A 20,267-nucleotide genomic window follows, 5' to 3' on the forward strand; every position below is an offset into this window, starting at 1 on the left:
GGGGGTTTAGTGAATCATAGCTCTGAATTCAATTACAAAGAAAAGGAAAACTAGCTAAAAGTCAAAGTAAAAGTCCTCTCTAACTTAACTTCTATCCTATTTATACACTTTCTATATTGAGCTTCAGTTGTGCTTCTTGGGCTTTGAGGCCTCTCCTTGCTTTCCTTTTGCCTTGGGTTTATGATCCATAACCTTGATGAGGTTGTTGATCCAAATCCTGTAACATTTATTGAGCCAATTTAGTGATAATCAAATAATGACACATGACTCAATAAATTGAGATTTCAAACTCATCAATCCTTCAGGCCCAATCCCATAAACCATGATATTCAATTGGGTTTCATACCAAAGTAAGTTTAAGTTAATATTTGTGCTCAAAGACTAACTTAAATCACAATATTTTTGGCCCAGAAACCTTTTCCAAGAGTGGCGTTTAAGTTGTAGTTTAAGCTTAAACTGCAGCTTAAACGCCAGACACTTCCAGTGAGGCCTTTTGTAGAAGCACGTTTAAGCTTCAGTTAAGGTTAAACTGAAGCTTAAACGTGGAAATGGAAGAAGGTAGCCCTGGAGAGTCATGTAGTCGAACACGTTTAAGCTTCAGTTTAAGGTTAAACTGAAGCTTAAACGTGGAGATAGGAAAGGCAGCCCTGGAGGTCGAACACGTTTAACCTCCAGTTTGAGGTCAAACTGGAGGTTAAACGTGGAAAAGGGTGGAGGCATACTGGAGGTCGAACACGTTTAACCTCCAGTTTGAGGTCAAACTGGAGGTTAAACGTGGAAGCTTGGAATGGTGGCCCTGGAGGTGTCGAACACGTTTAACCTCCAGTTTGCGGTCAAACTGGAGGTTAAACGTGGAGATGGAGAGAGCAACCCTGGAGTAGAAAAGCTATCGAACACGTTTAAGCTCCAGTTTGAGTCAAACTGGAGCTTAAACGTGGAATGGCTCCCTGGTACTCTTCCTGGTTCTGGCGTTTAACCTCCAGTTTGAGGTCAAACTGGAGGTTAAACGTGGAACTCCTCCCTGGGTGGCATACTCATTCTGGCGTTTAACCTCCAGTTTGAGGTCAAACTGGAGGTTAAACGTGGAATGCTCCTTAAGTGAGGCTTTTCATTCTGGCGTTTAACCTCCAGTTTGAAGTCAAACTGGAGGTTAAACTTCAATCCCAGCATTTCTTATCCTTCATGATTTTGGCGTTTAAGCTCCAGTTTAGGCTTAAACTGGAACTTAAACTCCACATGTGATATTCAAGCTTCCTTTATTGATTTTGTTGCTTCCTTGCTTAGCCTCTTCTTCCCTGAAATCATCCAAACAATTGCATCAAAGTCTTGCAAAATTTCATGAGAAATCTTTCATTCATAGCTTTTAAGTAATATAACTAAAACTCATGGAATTTGCATCAAAATCATATTGTTTGGATGGTTCATTACTTTGTTCTTCATTTAACCATTTTTGGTTACTTTAAGCTCAAGAAAATGCATAAAACAACTAAAACTAACAGAAAAATGCTAGTGAAACTAGCCTATGATGCCTTGGCATCACAACACCAAACTTAATACTTGCTTGTCCCTAAGCAAGTCCTGAGTTATTTGAGAAGAAAGTATGAAACAGAAAGCAATTACATTGGCTATATTAGCAAGCATTTGAAGTTCATCAGAAGGGTTTTATGCAGAAAGTTGCAGCATCACTTTTTCATACTTATCAGGTATGATTATCACTTTTTCATTGCATCCATCAAAAATTGCTATGGCCTCTTGTTATTCTTATGTCTTTGGCACTTTTCTCTTCTTTGTTTTTCTTTTCTTTTTCTTAGAGCTTCTTTTGCTCCTTGTTTGCTTAGTGTCATGTGTTGCACAAGCCTTTGGCATTTTCTTTTTCTTATCAGTGCACTACACATATCCACCTTAGGCATTTTAGTTCACATTTCTTCTTGAGACATTGGTGCCCAGCACCTCTTTGTGTGACTAAATGTTTTGTATTTAGGTTGCTCTTGATAATGGACTTTTGGTTGATAATCCCGGGTTAGTTAACCCAAGTTACCAAGTGTTGAAACACTCCTCAGAACCTATTCATCCAAGCATATCCTTAATACATAAACACCACAGGCATTTGTCTCAGAAGTTCAAACCATTGGTACCTAGCTTATTTTCTCAATTTTTTTTTGCTTTTTGGTTGCCTTTTTCCGTGGCTTTTTCTTTTTCTTTTTCTTTCTTTTTCATGGCCAAAGACATTTATTCATCAAGATCCATAGACAATGTTCACTTTCTACATAAAAAAATGATAATTCTACACTCTAATTTTAGTGATCTGACTAAACAATCAAGCATGCATACCACCACTTAATTCTACTTGATTTGTCACTAATTTAGCCAAGTTACTTTTGTTCAAACTTTTCTTTTATTTTTGGAAACAGAACAAGCATGGCACGCACTTGTTTAAGAAGGTGAAGTTATATCCAAACATCTAGGCATTCACTTTATTCAAAGCAATTAACAAACACACATACTAAAAAAAACGACTCATAAAAAAAAACTCCACATAACACTTAAATGACTTATGATGAAAACACGTTCATAAAGACAATTCACCAATTATCATTTGATTATTAAGGAACGAGACCACCTCTTATTTATTGCTTGGTTCTTCTTAATTCTTGGGATCCTGCTTCTTCTTGCTTCCTGCCTCTTTTTGACCACTTGTGCCTCCCTTGTCTTTTCTTATGAGCTTTTTCCAGAATCCAGCTTTTTTCATCGTTTCTTCCACTCCTTTTTCAAGGATCATTGCCTTGTTTATTTCTCCTTCTTTCCTCCCTTTGAAATACTCATCATAAGCTGGGAATGCTGGGTCCATCTTGTGTAGATGTTCCCCTATGTAGTTAAGCTTGATTTGCGAACTGATGTTGTAATCAGCTTGGACTGAGTATCTTGCATTCTGTAAAGTGGTGGCTTCCTTGATTGCCAAGACATTGGCATCTTGGTGTTGGCATATGTGGCTGAAGGATTCCTGTAAGTGTAAATTTTGTTCCCTTTGCAGATCGAAGAATCTTGATTCAAAGTTCCTTTGCATATCCATCATTTTTAGATGAAAGTCCTCTTGTCTCTCCTGAGACCTCATGTATTGTTGAGACATTCCTTCCATGATTTCCTGCATTCTGCTCATATCCATGGGGTCTCTGGGAATTCGTTGTCTTCTTTCAGGAGTTGCTTGCTCTTCTTGCTCTTCTTCTCTATCTTCTCCTTCCTGTCTTTCTTGTTCTACTTCTTGCTCGGCTTCCACTTGTTGCCCTTCTTCATTTCTTCTTCTTGTATGTCTTGGAGGAGTTGGGCCAAGAGTCATTCTGTGCGCAGTTATGGCCAGTCCAGGATATAGCCAATTAGGTCTTTCATCCTCAAGTGGTACTTGGGCATCGATGCATAGTCTAATGATAGTGCTAGGGAAGTGGAGCCAGGATTCAGGGTCACTTTTCTCACTAAACTCTTGTATCTGTTCAGCAATGAGTTTATGAACTTTGATCTCTCCTCCAACCATAATGCAATGTAGCAAGATGGCTCTTTTAGGGACTATTTCTGAAGAGTTTGCAGTGGGTAGGATGGATCTCCTAACTATTGCATACCACCCTTTAGCTTCAGGTGTTAGGTCTCCCGATGACATGAAATCCATATTGGTTGTCCTTAATGAGTGTGCATAATTCTAATAAATCATAGTCACCTTGGCTCTTTGATTCTAAACAAAGTGACTAACCTAAGTAATTGAAACCAAAGTATTAAAACATGTGAATGGTATACTTGTCATGAATTTTGAAATCCAGAGGAACTTCTTGCTTTTCATAAACTGTGTTCAAAAAGAACACCAAACTTAATGTTTGGTTGTGCACCTTGAATGAAAGATGGAATTCAATTCGAGTAAGATTTGGGAGTGCCATCAAGCACACCAAACTTAGAGACCCATCGTAATTTACATGCAAGGTTTAGTGCACTTAATCAATAGTTGTCCTGAGGATTCAAGTTCATGCATAAGAAACCATGCTTTATTAGATGTAAAGCAAAGCACTAAAGATTAAGGATACTAAAAACATGGGTTGCCTCCCATGAAGCGCTTCTTTAACGTCACTAGCTTGACGGTTGTCCCTTGTTAGGGTGGATTGTAGTGCTTGACGTCCTCTCCTCTCACTATGAAAACGTCCCCACTTGATTCATTCATGACCTCTAAATGTTCCATAGAAAGAACTTTCCTGATTGTGAACACTTGAGGGAGCTGGGAAGGAATGGTTTTGAGGCCAGGTGGGATTGGCAGATAATGACTTGATATCACGTTATCTCCCGGAGAAAAACCTTCAGTGGGAATTTTCTTGTTTCTCCATCCTCTTGGCAATCTCCCTATCACTCTTCCCTTTCTCTTGAGGATTTCTTCATTGACCTTTATGTCAGGAGGATCCTTCTGATCTGTTTCCACTGATTCTTGTGGCTCTAACTCTTGCAACTCTTGTTTGCCTTCCAATGACTGTTTTAGAGTCTCAGCTGCTGGATTACTTTCCTCCAAACACGGATGGCTACTATCATCTTTAGGCTTTTCAGGTTCTGGTTCAGGCTCAGATGCAGGTTTGAAGACTTTGAAAATGAGCTGTTCATCATGTATTCTCAGAATTAGCTCTCCTTGTTCTACATCTATGAGTGCTCTAGTAGTGGCTAGAAATGGTCTGCCCAGAATGATAGGGTGTAAGTAGCTTTCCTCCATGTCCACAATGACAAAGTCTGTGGGGAAATAATAATCCCCCACTTTCACCAGCACATTTTCAACTACCCCTTCAGCTTGCTTCTGAGTTTTGTCAGCCAGTTGTATGATTACATCAGTGGATCTCACCTCATTCAGTTGTAGCCTCTTCATAAGAGTTAGAGGCATCACATTTATGCTAGCTCCTAGATCACAGAATCCTCTGTCAATTTTTGTTTCCCCTATGATGCAAGGGATATGAAAACTTCCTGGGTCCGTTTTCTTAGAGAGTGTGTCCTTCTTGATGAGAGCACTGCATTCTTTGTTCATTGTTACTGTTTGTCCTCCCTTCAAAACTCTTTTTTTGCTTAACAATTCCTTTAAATACTTGATGTGTGTGGGCATTTGATGAAGAATCTCAAGAAAGGGAATATTGACATGAAGAGAGTTAAATGTCTCTAGAAACCTTGAGTAGGTTTTCCTTTTTTCACCTCCTCCTAACCTCTCAGGAAATGGTGCTTTTGATTGGTATATTTCCATCATGCCTTTTTGCAGTTCCTTGGCTTGCTCAGTTCCACCTTCTTGCTTAACTTCTTCCACACCTTCCTTCAAGATTTCTGGTTCCTGCTCTGAGGGCCTGATTCCTTCTTCTTCTGAGACTTCCTTCATTATGGTGATGGCTTTGCATTCTTCCCATCTTACTCTCTTTTGTTCCCCTTTAGGATTCTTTTCTGTGTCACTAGGGAACACTGCAGTTGATTTGGGTGCCTGTTGAGATAGCTCTCCTACTTGAGATTCCATCCTTTTGAGTTTTTCACCATGGTTTCTTAAGGTAGTTCTCACATCATCCCTGAAGCTCTTCAGTTCAATGATGTCTTGACTCATGGTTGCCATAATTCCTTCTATTCGGTTGAATTGATCTTGAAATTGTTGGTTCGGATTAGGTTGGGTATGTTGATTATCTTGGCCATGATATGATGATTGGGGTAAGTGTTTTGTGTGGCTTGGTATGATCTTTGGTTGGAGTTTTGGTATGTGGAATTGTTTTGTTGGTTGTGGTTGTAAGGTTTGTGGTTTTGTGGTTGGGTTTGTTGGTTTCCCCACCCAAAGTTTGGGTGGTTTCTCCAGCCTGGGTTGTAAGTGTTGGAATGTGGATCATATGATTGCCTTTGTTGGTTTCCCACATAGTTAGCCTCATCCCAATCACCTCCTTCAATGCCTACTTCCTCTTGATCTTGTGTGTGTATTGCAGCCACTTGCTTTGTTTCTAATTGCCTGGTAAGCTCTGCTAGTTGCTTGGCAAACACCTTGTTTTGGGCTAGAATTGTATCAACATGGTTCAGCTCCATGACTCCCTTAGTGTTGTGCCTTTCTGATGCATAGTAGTACTCATTCTCAGCTACTGTCTCGATCACTTCAATGGCTTCTTCCACAGTCTTTTTCCTGTTCAATGAACCTCCTGATGAATGGTCTACAGCCTTCCTTGATTCATAAGAGAGCCCATCATAGAAGATGTGCAGTTGCACCCAATCATGGAACATGTTTGGTGGGCATTTCCTTGTCAAGTCCTTGAATCTCTCCCATGCCTCGTAGAGAGTTTCACCATCTTGTTGTCTAAAAGTCTGAACCTCAGATCGAAGCCTATTGACCTTTTGTGGAGGGTAGAAACGTGCCAGAAACTTGCTTTCCACCTCATCCCATGTTGTTAGACTCCCCCTTGGGAATGATTCCAGCCACTTAGCTGCTTTGTCCCTAAGTGAAAATGGGAACAAAAGCAGTTTATAGGCATCTTCCTGGACTCCATTGGACTTCACAGTGTCACAAATTCTCAGGAATTTTGTGAGATGTTGGTTTGGGTCTTCATTAGCACTTCCTCCAAAGGAACAATGATTTTCCACAAGTGATATTAGCTGTGGCTTGAGCTCAAAATTGTTGGCCTGAATGGGTGGTTTCTGGATGCTACTACCACAATTCCCAGAGGTTGGGTTTATGTATGAACTAAGAACCCTCCTCTCAGGGATGGCATCGTTTCCATCAGCTCTCTCATGGTTGTGAACTTCTCTATCCATGTTGAGATCTAAAGCTTCCTCAAAATTGTCCTCAGATTCTCCTTCAGATTCCTCTTCTCCCACTACTCTCTTCCCTCTTGCTTCCCTTCTAAGTCTATGAAGGGTCCTCTCTGGTTCGGTATATGGAGGAGTTGATGTCTCTCCTCTCCTACCTGTCATACAAGATCACAGCTCAAACACAAACAAGTGAAATACTCTTGGTTAATGGAAGAGTATGGTTAGCTCAATTGAGGAATTAATTCAAACAGTTAGTGAGTCAGTGAGTTAGTTGCATGAGTTTAAAGGCATAAAGAAGGAAAGCATGTAACCAAGTGCAGGAATTAAAGTTCAACAAGTATCTTGAACAGAATTAACAAAGCAAGAGAAAATTGCTCAATCTAGTTAGCTTCCAATTTGAGAATTGTCAATCGAAAACCAATCCCCGGCAACGGCGCCATAAACTTGATGCGCATAAACGTGTTATGCTACGATTTAGGAAATTGCACGATCGGCAAAATTCCTTCCGGCAAGTGCACCGGTTATCGTCAAGTAAAAACTCACAATAGAGTGAGGTCGAATCCCACAAGGATTGGTTGAGTGAGCAATTCGGATTAGAAGTGTGTTCTAGTTGAGCGGAATCAAGATTGAGATGAGTATTGCGGAATGTAAAAGTGGCGGGAAAAGTAAATGACAAGAAATTGAAATGGCAGAATCTTAAATTGCATGAATTAAAGAGCAGAAACTAAATTGCTGAAATTAAAAGGGAATGGGGGTGATTGCATGAATTGAGTAGCAGAATGTAAAGAGAAAGTGGAAATCAGAATTGGGGAATTCATTGGGTTATAGGAGATATTGAGATCTCCGAATCAAAACATGTTTATCTCTTCCTCAACCAATGCGTTCATTAAATTTTGCTTGGCAATCTTATATGATTGGATCCCAATTCCTTGGCTCACCAATGCTCTCTAAAAACAAACAAATTCCCAATCCCTTGGTTTAAATGTTCATAAGAAGAGATGATGCTTGATCACTGATTATACCACACAATTTCATGAACCACAATTTGGTAGGATTACATGTCACAATATCCATCCAAACCCCAATCCAATCCACTGTGAGAAAGCTTCTCTAGCATGAATCCTCCATTCCTTTCCCAAGGCTCCGAAGGATTCCAAGTATGAGTAGTTTCTTTCCCAAGACAACTACTCAATGGAATTAGATCGAGAAGCTTTCTAACAAAATTCAAGAGAAAAGATTGAAGAAGAAGATAAACTATTATTGATTCATTGAATTACAATAGAGCTCCCTAACCCAATGAAAGGGGGTTTAGTGAATCATAGCTCTGAATTCAATTACAAAGAAAAGGAAAACTAGCTAAAAGTCAAAGTAAAAGTCCTCTCTAACTTAACTTTTATCCTATTTATACACTTTCTATATTGAGCTTCAGTTGTGCTTCTTGGGCTTTGAGGCCTCTCCTTGCTTTCCTTTTGCCTTGGGTTTATGATCCATAACCTTGATGAGGTTGTTGATCCAAATCCTGTAACATTTATTGAGCCAATTTAGTGATAATCAAATAATGACACATGACTCAATAAATTGAGATTTCAAACTCATCAATCCTTCAGGCCCAATCCCATAAACCATGATATTCAATTGGGTTTCATACCAAAGTAAGTTTAAGTTAATATTTGTGCTCAAAGACTAACTTAAATCACAATATTTTTGGCCCAGAAACCTTTTCCAAGAGTGGCGTTTAAGTTGTAGTTTAAGCTTAAACTGCAGCTTAAACGCCAGACACTTCCAGTGAGGCCTTTTGTAGAAGCACGTTTAAGCTTCAGTTAAGGTTAAACTGAAGCTTAAACGTGGAAATGGAAGAAGGTAGCCCTGGAGAGTCATGTAGTCGAACACGTTTAAGCTTCAGTTTAAGGTTAAACTGAAGCTTAAACGTGGAGATAGGAAAGGCAGCCCTGGAGGTCGAACACGTTTAACCTCCAGTTTGAGGTCAAACTGGAGGTTAAACGTGGAAAAGGGTGGAGGCATACTGGAGGTCGAACACGTTTAACCTCCAGTTTGAGGTCAAACTGGAGGTTAAACGTGGAAGCTTGGAATGGTGGCCCTGGAGGTGTCGAACACGTTTAACCTCCAGTTTGCGGTCAAACTGGAGGTTAAACGTGGAGATGGAGAGAGCAACCCTGGAGTAGAAAAGCTATCGAACACGTTTAAGCTCCAGTTTGAGTCAAACTGGAGCTTAAACGTGGAATGGCTCCCTGGTACTCTTCCTGGTTCTGGCGTTTAACCTCCAGTTTGAGGTCAAACTGGAGGTTAAACGTGGAACTCCTCCCTGGGTGGCATACTCATTCTGGCGTTTAACCTCCAGTTTGAGGTCAAACTGGAGGTTAAACGTGGAATGCTCCTTAAGTGAGGCTTTTCATTCTGGCGTTTAACCTCCAGTCAAACTGGAGGTTAAACTTCAATCCCAGCATTTCTTATCCTTCATGATTTTGGCGTTTAAGCTCCAGTTTAGGCTTAAACTGGAACTTAAACTCCACATGTGATATTCAAGCTTCCTTTATTGATTTTGTTGCTTCCTTGCTTAGCCTCTTCTTCCCTGAAATCATCCAAACAATTGCATCAAAGTCTTGCAAAATTTCATGAGAAATCTTTCATTCATAGCTTTTAAGTAATATAACTAAAACTCATGGAATTTGCATCAAAATCATATTGTTTGGATGGTTCATTACTTTGTTCTTCATTTAACCATTTTTGGTTACTTTAAGCTCAAGAAAATGCATAAAACAACTAAAACTAACAGAAAAATGCTAGTGAAACTAGCCTATGATGCCTTGGCATCACAACACCAAACTTAATACTTGCTTGTCCCTAAGCAAGTCCTGAGTTATTTGAGAAGAAAGTATGAAACAGAAAGCAATTACATTGGCTATATTAGCAAGCATTTGAAGTTCATCAGAAGGGTTTTATGCAGAAAGTTGCAGCATCACTTTTTCATACTTATCAGGTATGATTATCACTTTTTCATTGCATCCATCAAAAATTGCTATGGCCTCTTGTTATTCTTATGTCTTTGGCACTTTTCTCTTCTTTGTTTTTCTTTTCTTTTTCTTAGAGCTTCTTTTGCTCCTTGTTTGCTTAGTGTCATGTGTTGCACAAGCCTTTGGCATTTTCTTTTTCTTATCAGTGCACTACACATATCCACCTTAGGCATTTTAGTTCACATTTCTTCTTGAGACATTGGTGCCCAGCACCTCTTTGTGTGACTAAATGTTTTGTATTTAGGTTGCTCTTGATAATGGACTTTTGGTTGATAATCCCGGGTTAGTTAACCCAAGTTACCAAGTGTTGAAACACTCCTCAGAACCTATTCATCCAAGCATATCCTTAATACATAAACACCACAGGCATTTGTCTCAGAAGTTCAAACCATTGGTACCTAGCTTATTTTCTCAATTTTTTTTTGCTTTTTGGTTGCCTTTTTCCGTGGCTTTTTCTTTTTCTTTTTCTTTCTTTTTCATGGCCAAAGACATTTATTCATCAAGATCCATAGACAATGTTCACTTTCTACATAAAAAAATGATAATTCTACACTCTAATTTTAGTGATCTGACTAAACAATCAAGCATGCATACCACCACTTAATTCTACTTGATTTGTCACTAATTTAGCCAAGTTACTTTTGTTCAAACTTTTCTTTTATTTTTGGAAACAGAACAAGCATGGCACGCACTTGTTTAAGAAGGTGAAGTTATATCCAAACATCTAGGCATTCACTTTATTCAAAGCAATTAACAAACACACATACTAAAAAAAACGACTCATAAAAAAAAACTCCACATAACACTTAAATGACTTATGATGAAAACACGTTCATAAAGACAATTCACCAATTATCATTTGATTATTAAGGAACGAGACCACCTCTTATTTATTGCTTGGTTCTTCTTAATTCTTGGGATCCTGCTTCTTCTTGCTTCCTGCCTCTTTTTGACCACTTGTGCCTCCCTTGTCTTTTCTTATGAGCTTTTTCCAGAATCCAGCTTTTTTCATCGTTTCTTCCACTCCTTTTTCAAGGATCATTGCCTTGTTTATTTCTCCTTCTTTCCTCCCTTTGAAATACTCATCATAAGCTGGGAATGCTGGGTCCATCTTGTGTAGATGTTCCCCTATGTAGTTAAGCTTGATTTGCGAACTGATGTTGTAATCAGCTTGGACTGAGTATCTTGCATTCTGTAAAGTGGTGGCTTCCTTGATTGCCAAGACATTGGCATCTTGGTGTTGGCATATGTGGCTGAAGGATTCCTGTAAGTGTAAATTTTGTTCCCTTTGCAGATCGAAGAATCTTGATTCAAAGTTCCTTTGCATATCCATCATTTTTAGATGAAAGTCCTCTTGTCTCTCCTGAGACCTCATGTATTGTTGAGACATTCCTTCCATGATTTCCTGCATTCTGCTCATATCCATGGGGTCTCTGGGAATTCGTTGTCTTCTTTCAGGAGTTGCTTGCTCTTCTTGCTCTTCTTCTCTATCTTCTCCTTCCTGTCTTTCTTGTTCTACTTCTTGCTCGGCTTCCACTTGTTGCCCTTCTTCATTTCTTCTTCTTGTATGTCTTGGAGGAGTTGGGCCAAGAGTCATTCTGTGCGCAGTTATGGCCAGTCCAGGATATAGCCAATTAGGTCTTTCATCCTCAAGTGGTACTTGGGCATCGATGCATAGTCTAATGATAGTGCTAGGGAAGTGGAGCCAGGATTCAGGGTCACTTTTCTCACTAAACTCTTGTATCTGTTCAGCAATGAGTTTATGAACTTTGATCTCTCCTCCAACCATAATGCAATGTAGCAAGATGGCTCTTTTAGGGACTATTTCTGAAGAGTTTGCAGTGGGTAGGATGGATCTCCTAACTATTGCATACCACCCTTTAGCTTCAGGTGTTAGGTCTCCCGATGACATGAAATCCATATTGGTTGTCCTTAATGAGTGTGCATAATTCTAATAAATCATAGTCACCTTGGCTCTTTGATTCTAAACAAAGTGACTAACCTAAGTAATTGAAACCAAAGTATTAAAACATGTGAATGGTATACTTGTCATGAATTTTGAAATCCAGAGGAACTTCTTGCTTTTCATAAACTGTGTTCAAAAAGAACACCAAACTTAATGTTTGGTTGTGCACCTTGAATGAAAGATGGAATTCAATTCGAGTAAGATTTGGGAGTGCCATCAAGCACACCAAACTTAGAGACCCATCGTAATTTACATGCAAGGTTTAGTGCACTTAATCAATAGTTGTCCTGAGGATTCAAGTTCATGCATAAGAAACCATGCTTTATTAGATGTAAAGCAAAGCACTAAAGATTAAGGATACTAAAAACATGGGTTGCCTCCCATGAAGCGCTTCTTTAACGTCACTAGCTTGACGGTTGTCCCTTGTTAGGGTGGATTGTAGTGCTTGACGTCCTCTCCTCTCACTATGAAAACGTCCCCACTTGATTCATTCATGACCTCTAAATGTTCCATAGAAAGAACTTTCCTGATTGTGAACACTTGAGGGAGCTGGGAAGGAATGGTTTTGAGGCCAGGTGGGATTGGCAGATAATGACTTGATATCACGTTATCTCCCGGAGAAAAACCTTCAGTGGGAATTTTCTTGTTTCTCCATCCTCTTGGCAATCTCCCTATCACTCTTCCCTTTCTCTTGAGGATTTCTTCATTGACCTTTATGTCAGGAGGATCCTTCTGATCTGTTTCCACTGATTCTTGTGGCTCTAACTCTTGCAACTCTTGTTTGCCTTCCAATGACTGTTTTAGAGTCTCAGCTGCTGGATTACTTTCCTCCAAACACGGATGGCTACTATCATCTTTAGGCTTTTCAGGTTCTGGTTCAGGCTCAGATGCAGGTTTGAAGACTTTGAAAATGAGCTGTTCATCATGTATTCTCAGAATTAGCTCTCCTTGTTCTACATCTATGAGTGCTCTAGTAGTGGCTAGAAATGGTCTGCCCAGAATGATAGGGTGTAAGTAGCTTTCCTCCATGTCCACAATGACAAAGTCTGTGGGGAAATAATAATCCCCCACTTTCACCAGCACATTTTCAACTACCCCTTCAGCTTGCTTCTGAGTTTTGTCAGCCAGTTGTATGATTACATCAGTGGATCTCACCTCATTCAGTTGTAGCCTCTTCATAAGAGTTAGAGGCATCACATTTATGCTAGCTCCTAGATCACAGAATCCTCTGTCAATTTTTGTTTCCCCTATGATGCAAGGGATATGAAAACTTCCTGGGTCCGTTTTCTTAGAGAGTGTGTCCTTCTTGATGAGAGCACTGCATTCTTTGTTCATTGTTACTGTTTGTCCTCCCTTCAAAACTCTTTTTTTGCTTAACAATTCCTTTAAATACTTGATGTGTGTGGGCATTTGATGAAGAATCTCAAGAAAGGGAATATTGACATGAAGAGAGTTAAATGTCTCTAGAAACCTTGAGTAGGTTTTCCTTTTTTCACCTCCTCCTAACCTCTCAGGAAATGGTGCTTTTGATTGGTATATTTCCATCATGCCTTTTTGCAGTTCCTTGGCTTGCTCAGTTCCACCTTCTTGCTTAACTTCTTCCACACCTTCCTTCAAGATTTCTGGTTCCTGCTCTGAGGGCCTGATTCCTTCTTCTTCTGAGACTTCCTTCATTATGGTGATGGCTTTGCATTCTTCCCATCTTACTCTCTTTTGTTCCCCTTTAGGATTCTTTTCTGTGTCACTAGGGAACACTGCAGTTGATTTGGGTGCCTGTTGAGATAGCTCTCCTACTTGAGATTCCATCCTTTTGAGTTTTTCACCATGGTTTCTTAAGGTAGTTCTCACATCATCCCTGAAGCTCTTCAGTTCAATGATGTCTTGACTCATGGTTGCCATAATTCCTTCTATTCGGTTGAATTGATCTTGAAATTGTTGGTTCGGATTAGGTTGGGTATGTTGATTATCTTGGCCATGATATGATGATTGGGGGTAAGTGTTTTGTGTGGCTTGGTATGATCTTTGGTTGGAGTTTTGGTATGTGGAATTGTTTTGTTGGTTGTGGTTGTAAGGTTTGTGGTTTTGTGGTTGGGTTTGTTGGTTTCCCCACCCAAAGTTTGGGTGGTTTCTCCAGCCTGGGTTGTAAGTGTTGGAATGTGGATCATATGATTGCCTTTGTTGGTTTCCCACATAGTTAGCCTCATCCCAATCACCTCCTTCAATGCCTACTTCCTCTTGATCTTGTGTGTGTATTGCAGCCACTTGCTTTGTTTCTAATTGCCTGGTAAGCTCTGCTAGTTGCTTGGCAAACACCTTGTTTTGGGCTAGAATTGTATCAACATTGTTCAGCTCCATGACTCCCTTAGTGTTGTGCCTTTCTGATGCATAGTAGTACTCATTCTCAGCTACTGTCTCGATCACTTCAATGGCTTCTTCCACAGTCTTTTTCCTGTTCAATGAACCTCCTGATGAATGGTCTACAGCCTTCCTTGATTCATAAGAGAGCCCATCATAGAAGATGTGCAGTTGCACCCAATCATGGAACATGTTTGGTGGGCATTTCCTTGTCAAGTCCTTGAATCTCTCCCATGCCTCGTAGAGAGTTTCACCATCTTGTTGTCTAAAAGTCTGAACCTCAGATCGAAGCCTATTGACCTTTTGTGGAGGGTAGAAACGTGCCAGAAACTTGCTTTCCACCTCATCCCATGTTGTTAGACTCCCCCTTGGGAATGATTCCAGCCACTTAGCTGCTTTGTCCCTAAGTGAAAATGGGAACAAAAGCAGTTTATAGGCATCTTCCTGGACTCCATTGGACTTCACAGTGTCACAAATTCTCAGGAATTTTGTGAGATGTTGGTTTGGGTCTTCATTAGCACTTCCTCCAAAGGAACAATGATTTTCCACAAGTGATATTAGCTGTGGCTTGAGCTCAAAATTGTTGGCCTGAATGGGTGGTTTCTGGATGCTACTACCACAATTCCCAGAGGTTGGGTTTATGTATGAACTAAGAACCCTCCTCTCAGGGATGGCATCGTTTCCATCAGCTCTCTCATGGTTGTGAACTTCTCTATCCATGTTGAGATCTAAAGCTTCCTCAAAATTGTCCTCAGATTCTCCTTCAGATTCCTCTTCTCCCACTACTCTCTTCCCTCTTGCTTCCCTTCTAAGTCTATGAAGGGTCCTCTCTGGTTCGGTATATGGAGGAGTTGATGTCTCTCCTCTCCTACCTGTCATACAAGATCACAGCTCAAACACAAACAAGTGAAATACTCTTGGTTAATGGAAGAGTATGGTTAGCTCAATTGAGGAATTAATTCAAACAGTTAGTGAGTCAGTGAGTTAGTTGCATGAGTTTAAAGGCATAAAGAAGGAAAGCATGTAACCAAGTGCAGGAATTAAAGTTCAACAAGTATCTTGAACAGAATTAACAAAGCAAGAGAAAATTGCTCAATCTAGTTAGCTTCCAATTTGAGAATTGTCAATCGAAAACCAATCCCCGGCAACGGCGCCATAAACTTGATGCGCATAAACGTGTTATGCTACGATTTAGGAAATTGCACGATCGGCAAAATTCCTTCCGGCAAGTGCACCGGTTATCGTCAAGTAAAAACTCACAATAGAGTGAGGTCGAATCCCACAAGGATTGGTTGAGTGAGCAATTCGGATTAGAAGTGTGTTCTAGTTGAGCGGAATCAAGATTGAGATGAGTATTGCGGAATGTAAAAGTGGCGGGAAAAGTAAATGACAAGAAATTGAAATGGCGGAATCTTAAATTGCATGAATTAAAGAGCAGAAACTAAATTGCTGAAATTAAAAGGGAATGGGGGTGATTGCATGAATTGAGTAGCAGAATGTAAAGAGAAAGTGGAAATCAGAATTGGGGAATTCATTGGGTTATAGGAGATATTGAGATCTCCGAATCAAAACATGTTTATCTCTTCCTCAACCAATGCGTTCATTAAATTTTGCTTGGCAATCTTATATGATTGGATCCCAATTCCTTGGCTCACCAATGCTCTCTAAAAACAAACAAATTCCCAATCCCTTGGTTTAAATGTTCATAAGAAGAGATGATGCTTGATCACTGATTATACCACACAATTTCATGAACCACAATTTGGTAGGATTACATGTCACAATATCCATCCAAACCCCAATCCAATCCACTGTGAGAAAGCTTCTCTAGCATGAATCCTCCATTCCTTTCCCAAGGCTCCGAAGGATTCCAAGTATGAGTAGTTTCTTTCCCAAGACAACTACTCAATGGAATTAGATCGAGAAGCTTTCTAACAAAATTCAAGAGAAAAGATTGAAGAAGAAGATAAACTATTATTGATTCATTGAATTACAATAGAGCTCCCTAACCCAATGAAAGGGGGTTTAGTGAATCATAGCTCTGAATTCAATTACAAAGAAAAGGAAAACTAGCTAAAAGTCAAAGTAAAAGTCCTCTCTAACTTAACTTTTATCCTATTTATACACTTTCTATATTGAGCTTCAGTTGTGCTTCTTGGGCTTTGAGGCCTCTCCTTGCTTTCCTTTTGCCTTGGGTTTATGATCCATAACCTTGATGAGGTTGTTGATCCAAATCCTGTAACATTTATTGAGCCAATTTAGTGATAATCAAATAATGACACATGACTCAATAAATTGAGATTTCAAACTCATCAATCCTTCAGGCCCAATCCCATAAACCATGATATTCAATTGGGTTTCATACCAAAGTAAGTTTAAGTTAATATTTGTGCTCAAAGACTAACTTAAATCACAATATTTTTGGCCCAGAAACCTTTTCCAAGAGTGGCGTTTAAGTTGTAGTTTAAGCTTAAACTGCAGCTTAAACGCCAGACACTTCCAGTGAGGCCTTTTGTAGAAGCACGTTTAAGCTTCAGTTAAGGTTAAACTGAAGCTTAAACGTGGAAATGGAAGAAGGTAGCCCTGGAGAGTCATGTAGTCGAACACGTTTAAGCTTCAGTTTAAGGTTAAACTGAAGCTTAAACGTGGAGATAGGAAAGGCAGCCCTGGAGGTCGAACACGTTTAACCTCCAGTTTGAGGTCAAACTGGAGGTTAAACGTGGAAAAGGGTGGAGGCATACTGGAGGTCGAACACGTTTAACCTCCAGTTTGAGGTCAAACTGGAGGTTAAACGTGGAAGCTTGGAATGGTGGCCCTGGAGGTGTCGAACACGTTTAACCTCCAGTTTGCGGTCAAACTGGAGGTTAAACGTGGAGATGGAGAGAGCAACCCTGGAGTAGAAAAGCTATCGAACACGTTTAAGCTCCAGTTTGAGTCAAACTGGAGCTTAAACGTGGAATGGCTCCCTGGTACTCTTCCTGGTTCTGGCGTTTAACCTCCAGTTTGAGGTCAAACTGGAGGTTAAACGTGGAACTCCTCCCTGGGTGGCATACTCATTCTGGCGTTTAACCTCCAGTTTGAGGTCAAACTGGAGGTTAAACGTGGAATGCTCCTTAAGTGAGGCTTTTCATTCTGGCGTTTAACCTCCAGTTTGAAGTCAAACTGGAGGTTAAACTTCAATCCCAGCATTTCTTATCCTTCATGATTTTGGCGTTTAAGCTCCAGTTTAGGCTTAAACTGGAACTTAAACTCCACATGTGATATTCAAGCTTCCTTTATTGATTTTGTTGCTTCCTTGCTTAGCCTCTTCTTCCCTGAAATCATCCAAACAATTGCATCAAAGTCTTGCAAAATTTCATGAGAAATCTTTCATTCATAGCTTTTAAGTAATATAACTAAAACTCATGGAATTTGCATCAAAATCATATTGTTTGGATGGTTCATTACTTTGTTCTTCATTTAACCATTTTTGGTTACTTTAAGCTCAAGAAAATGCATAAAACAACTAAAACTAACAGAAAAATGCTAGTGAAACTAGCCTATGATGCCTTGGCATCATCAAGGCATTTACATCCTTGCACCAATTTAGGCATGCAAAATGCCCTTGCACACAACTCTGGGCGTTCAGCGCCAGGTTGGTGCCCATTTTGGGCGTTCAACGCCCATTTGCTGCCATTTCTGGCGTTGAACGCCAGAACCATGCTTGTTCTGGGCGTTCAGCGCCAGAACTATGCTCTATTCTGGCGTTTGAACGCCAGGCAGATGCTCCTCCAGGGTGTGATTTTTCTTCTGCTGTTTTTGATTCCGTTTTCAATTTTTATATTTATTTTGTGACTCCACATGATCATGAACCTAAGAGAACATGAAAAACAATAAAAATAAGAATTAGATAAACATTGGGTTGCCTCCCAACAAGTGCTTCTTTAATGTCAATAGCTTGACAGTGAGCTCTCATGGAGCCTCACAGATGTGCAGAGCTTTGTTGAGACTCTCCAACACCAAACTTAGAGTTTGGATATGGGAGTTCAACACCAAACTTAGAGTTTGGTTTTGGCCTCCCAACACCAAACTTAGAGTTTGACTGTGGGGACTCTGGTTGACTCTGCTTGGAGAGAAGCTTTTTCTGCTTCCTCTCCATGGTTGCAGAGGGAGATCCTTGAGTTGTAAACACAAGGGAGTCCTCATTCCATTGAAGGACTAGTTCACCTCTGTCAACATCAATCACAGCTCTTGCTGTGGCCAGGAAAGGTCTTTCTAGGATGATGGATTCATCCTCTTCCTTTCCAGTATCCAGGACTATGAAATCAGCAGGTATGTAAAGGCCCTCAACCTTTACTAATACATCTTCTACTTGTCCATAAGCCTGTTTTCTTGAGCTGTCTGCCATCTCTAGTGAGATTTTAGCAGCTTGCACCCCATAGATTCCCAGTTTCTCTATTACAGAGAGGGGCATGAGGTTTATACCTGAACCAAGGTCACACAGAGCTTTAAAGATCATGGTGCCTATGGTACAGGGTATTATGAACTTTCCAGGATCCTGTCTCTTCTGAGGCAATGTCAGTTGATCCAGATCACTTAGTTCATTGATGAACAAGGGAGGTTCAACTTCCCAAGTATCAATGCCAAATAATTTGGCATTTAGCTTCATGATTGCACCAAGAAATTTGGCAGTTTGCTCTTCAGTAACATCCTCATTCTCTTCAGAAGAGGAATACTCATCAGAGCTCATGAAGGGCATAAGGAGGTTCAATGGGATCTCTATAGTCTCTAGATGAGCCTCAGAGTCCTTTGGTTCCCCAGAGGGAAGCTCCTTATTGATCACTGGACGTCCCAGGAGGTCTTCCTCCTTGGGATTCACGTCCTCTCCTCTCCTCACAGGTTCGGCCATGGCGCTTATGTCAATGGCCTTGCACTCTCCTTTTGGGTTCTCTTCTGTATTGCTTGGGAGAGTACTAGGAGGGATTTCAGTGATCCTTTTACTCAACTGGCCCACTTGTGCTTCCAGATTTCTAATGGAAGACCTTGTTTCATTCATGAAACTTACAGTGGCCTTAGATAGATCAGAGACTAAACTTGCTAAATTAAAAGCATTTTGTTCAGATTTCTCTGTCTGTTGCTGAGTTGATGATGGAAAAGGCTTGCTATTGCTAAACCTGTTTCTTCCACCATTATTAAAGCCTTGTTGGGACTTTTGATCCTTCCATGAGAAATTTGGATGATTTCTCCATGTTGAGTTATAGGTGTTTCCATAAGGTTCACCTAAGTAATTTACCTCTGCTATTGCAGGGTTCTCAGGATCATAAGCTTCTTCTTCAGGAGAAGCCTCTTGAGTACTGTTGGATGCAGCTTGCATTCCATGCAGACTCTGAGAAATCATATTGACTTGCTGAGTCAATATTTTATTCTGAGCCAATATGGCATTCAGAGTATCAACTTCAAGAACTCCCTTCTTCATAGGCGTCCCATTACTCACAGGATTCCTTTCAGAAGTGTACATGAACTGGTTATTAGCAACCATGTCAATGAGTTCTTGAGCTTCTGCAGGCGTTTTCTTTAGGTGAATGGATCCACCTGCAGAAGTGTCCAGTGACATCTTTGATAGCTCAGATAAACCATCATAGAATGGACCATCCTGGATATATTCTATGATGGTTTATCTGAGCTATCAAAGATGTCACTGGACACTTCTGCAGGTGGATCCATTCACCTAAAGAAAACGCCTACAGAAGCTCAAGAACTCATTGACATGGTTGCTAATAACCAGTTCATGTACACTTCTGAAAGGAATCCTGTAATCAATGGGACGCCTATGAAGAAGGGAGTTCTTGAGGTTGATACTCTTAATGCCATATTGGCTCAGAATAAAATATTGACTCAGCAAGTCAATATGATATCTCAGAGTCTGCATGGAATGCAAGCTGCATCCAACAGTACTCAAGAGGCATCTTCTGAAGAGGAAGCCTATGATCCTGAGAACCCTGCAATAGCAGAGGTAAATTATTTAGGTGAACCTTATGGAAACACCTATAACTCAACATGGAGAAATCATCCAAATTTCTCATGGAAGGATCAAAAGCCCCAACAAGGCTTTAATAATGGTGGAAGAAACAGGTTTAGCAATAGCAAGCCTTTTCCATCAT

At 40.2% G+C, this 20,267-nt stretch overlaps 2 non-coding genes across 2 annotated transcripts; both read left to right on the forward strand.

Annotated features, from left to right (window-relative positions):
• The first annotated feature begins 6,247 nt into the window (after window positions 1-6,247).
• LOC112788400 (small nucleolar RNA R71) lies at window positions 6,248-6,351 on the forward strand. The gene has a single exon (XR_003195765.1). It is a non-coding gene; the product is annotated as a small nucleolar RNA R71 (small nucleolar RNA).
• Window positions 6,352-14,317: 7,966 nt separating this feature from the next.
• Window positions 14,318-14,421, forward strand: LOC112788401 (small nucleolar RNA R71). Its single transcript, XR_003195766.1, has one exon. It is a non-coding gene; the product is annotated as a small nucleolar RNA R71 (small nucleolar RNA).
• The last annotated feature ends 5,846 nt before the right edge of the window (window positions 14,422-20,267 follow it).

Source organism: Arachis hypogaea, chromosome 20 (assembly GCF_003086295.3).
Source record: "Arachis hypogaea cultivar Tifrunner chromosome 20, arahy.Tifrunner.gnm2.J5K5, whole genome shotgun sequence".
NCBI lineage: Eukaryota > Viridiplantae > Streptophyta > Magnoliopsida > Fabales > Fabaceae > Arachis > Arachis hypogaea.